The sequence below is a fragment of the Patella vulgata genome, chromosome 1 (genome assembly GCF_932274485.2).
Source record: "Patella vulgata chromosome 1, xgPatVulg1.2, whole genome shotgun sequence".
Taxonomy (NCBI): Eukaryota; Metazoa; Mollusca; class Gastropoda; family Patellidae; genus Patella; species Patella vulgata.
The window spans coordinates 65,481,749-65,485,191 of NC_065879.2; the positions used below are offsets into that span (position 1 = coordinate 65,481,749).

At 36.7% G+C, this 3,443-nt stretch overlaps 1 long non-coding RNA gene across 1 annotated transcript; it reads left to right on the forward strand.

The window, feature by feature from the left end:
- Nucleotides 1-1,993: 1,993 nt before the first annotated feature.
- Nucleotides 1,994-2,863, forward strand: LOC130012508 (uncharacterized). Its single transcript, XR_008787948.1, has 3 exons — nt 1,994-2,091; nt 2,257-2,349; nt 2,775-2,863. It is a non-coding gene; the product is annotated as an uncharacterized LOC130012508 (long non-coding RNA).
- The last annotated feature ends 580 nt before the right edge of the window (nt 2,864-3,443 follow it).

The following is a 3,443-nucleotide window of genomic DNA, read 5'->3' on the forward strand; positions in this document are numbered from 1 at the left end:
AATGTAGTTGTTGGGTCATCAAACCATGACAGGCTCAGTTGTTATATTCCGACGGTCTTCCATGATCACCTAGACTAAGCTATTATGTCCAATTTATTTGTTTCAATTAACGACGGGCAGAGAATAGACCAATTTGAGAATAGACCAAGCTGGAGAGATGCCAATATTGAAATAACCAAGTGCCAGGTTGTCGTTTCCTTATGTATTGATAATGTGAATTGAAAGACCCCCCCCCCCATCATATTAGGCAAATCCAATACAATAACCATGGTTCTGAGAGTTGCCCAAGTAAAAGACAAACTGAGAATATGTGGACGATTGAAGTTCCTGTTGAAGACACAAACAAAGGAGAGGTTGGAATAGATTTGTTCCAGTCTGCAAAGTATTTTGATGCCGGTGTATTCTGCATTAAGCAGCTTGCTAAAGTGTCCAATAAAGATCAGTGGGAGGAACAATGACCTATGTTAAATTATGGCCAACTTTTTAAAAAGTTCGCCACACCAAAGAAAGATCAAGCAATCGGAGAGAGAAAAATTGGTAAGAAATCTGAGGCTCATAAGTTTTTAGATTGGTATCCTACAGCACACCTCACGTTTGAGGCGCGCATTATTTTCGCGCTCCGTCGCTCTTCTAAATCCCAATCTCGGTGCCCTTTTTTTATTAATCTCCTTCGTAATCACTCGCCATAACTAGATGCACAATCAGTAATTTGGTATCATACTCGAGCGATTATCTGCACATTTTGACGGCAAAGAAATTTATCAAATCTTGGCCTTGACTGTGAAGACTACAGTTTCGTCTTGACAACAGACATTTCCGCTTGGACCAAGCACTGTTTTCCGCAAGAAGTTCGCATGACCTTATCGCCGTTATTATTTTGATGGGTGTGTTTGAAGTTATTCTCTCTTTTGAATATTATTATTTACGTTAGATCAATATTTACTGGAACACAGGTGGACAAATTAGATAGATTTTATAGTTGCGATGACAGATTCATATCTAAAATCTGGTGCAAATCACCCAGAGACCATCATAAAGGATGCGAGTATTCGGGGGGGGGGGGGCAGGTGCAGATGTATAAAAATATGTTTGTGGTACCGAATATGAGGTACAGCATACATACTTGCTGTTCATGAAGTTCCCTTTAGCCATTTCCAATATTTGGTCAGTGTAATGAAAAATAGTGGTGTACAACTGTTATCCAGATTTGACAATTCAAACCGGGCAAGAGCATCTGTACAAACTATTGTCGATTTAGTCCGTGAAAAGGTGACTGATGTCACAAGTTCGTCAAACAGATTCACCTTGCTGACTGATGGTTCGCAAGCGAGAAAGACTGGAATCGAGAAGCAGTTAGTATTGCTAAAGTGGCCAATAAAGGATTTCCAACATTTCTGTATGCGGCACTCCAGAATATGGACGAATTTGGTGATACTAATTGTGATAATCTCACAAGCTGTATTGACGATAATTTTCAGTCCAAACAGCCTGATTATGCAAAACAATTAGTCTCGTTCACAAATAACAGGTAATAGACAGTGGTTACTTGATATCGGATGTGTTCTGAACAGATTAAAGTTGGCTGTGAAAGGCTCAGTTATGAACAGAAATGATATTAAAATGTCTATGACTTTACGATATTAATTAATTGTGAACGGAAAACAATCATCAGGAAAATTTGTTACGACATTTGAAGAATGTGCGACAAGTGTAAAATTCCCAATGGTACTAAATTTAATAATTTGTCAAATCACTACTATACAATCAAAGGAATCATTCTATCACTTAAAAAACATTTACATAAAAATTTGAAATAATTTCTACTCGCCGACAGTATTTGGAAATTGTATCATTTCTTTTCACTGGAAAAGTAAGTCTACATAATGGAAGAGGGAGTTGTCTCGATTGTCAAGGTCCGTGGGTAAACAGAGAAGGATAATGAGGCATGATTGAGCGAGACTTTTCAAACCTGCGCACATGATAATAACTCCATAAAATCCAATGTTAGAATTTAACAAGAAAATGATACATTAGCCAATTTCTGAACTGACATAGTGAAATATAGGATAAGTAGGATTTTTCTTTAACAAGGTAGGACACAGATTCCATGTGTTTTAAGGCTTTATTTTAACATATTTTAAACATATGACTTAAAAAAATGCAATTATCGCTTTAAGTATTTAATAAGTTTCATTTTCACAATGGCCTTTTCTGACGTCAAATTGAGAAATAATGAAATTGTATTTATTATTTCAGTTAACCATACCTCTCAGGTGCCAAGTTGTTTAAAAGTAGATAGAGGGATTCCTAAAACAACAAATACCAGTTTGAAAGAAAAAAGAAACCCAGGTAACGTGCTGAAGTTCGTTCGTATATTTAACTGCTTCCATTGTTCCCTTGGAGATCAGTGGTGGCTCAGTGGAAACTGTGCTTGGAACGCAATGTAAAATGATGCAATATGTAAATTGTGTTATGGCATCAATCTTGTATTGCTCTTACTGTGTACAGAATTAACATGGCTTACATGTACATGTAACTCATCTTAATCAGTACAAGGAATTGTTTTGACATAAGCCCATCGCTACTTCAAAATAGAGGATTGGATGTTACACACCAATTTTACTCCCATCGTTTCCGTGGGGTTTCTTATATTAGTTATTTCAGAGCATTGTCATTCTTATCGAGAATTTTGTTATGATGTTTTACACAATGGATTAAAATTAAGATGTGGATGGAAGGATTTTAGTCTTATGTTAACTATTTAATATTTACAGGTGGCGGTGGGAAGAAATGTCCACATAAGTCATGGTCATAAGCTGAAAAGAGTTACCTTACATATTAATCAAATGTCAAAGACTTCTCATCATATTTGGCAAAACCCAATTTGAGAATAGACCAAGCTGGGGAGATGCCAACATTGAAATGACCGAGTGCCAGGTTTTTTTCCTTAAATATTGATGATGTGAGTCTATCAATCAAAGTGAAAGATAATCAAAATAAGACCTTGCTTACCTCGCTAGAACCAGTTTGAGCGACACAAAACGCTGTTAAAAAATACGTCCCCGTCGTCTAAACGACTTGACCGATCACATTGATAGGGTAACGCACAAATTTACGAACTCGGCCACATAAGATGAAACGAAATTTAGGTAAGCAAAATAAATTGAAATCTTTGAAAAGTTGAGAATCTTCAGTTATTTATTGCTTTGCCTATTCCAATTACAATAATCCCAAAGGTCTTATTTTCTCACTAAGATGTTAATTTACATTGTTCAGACGTTCACAGGGACAGTAAAAGGTTGCCCAGTAAAATGGACTGGGGCGGATATCAGTTTCAAAAAGAATTCAATAGGACGGTTCCTGAACGTACAGGGCGAGTGTAATGAGACCTACGTTCAGAGCTGAACTAATGTTGGAATAGATTTGTTCCGGTCTGCAAAGTA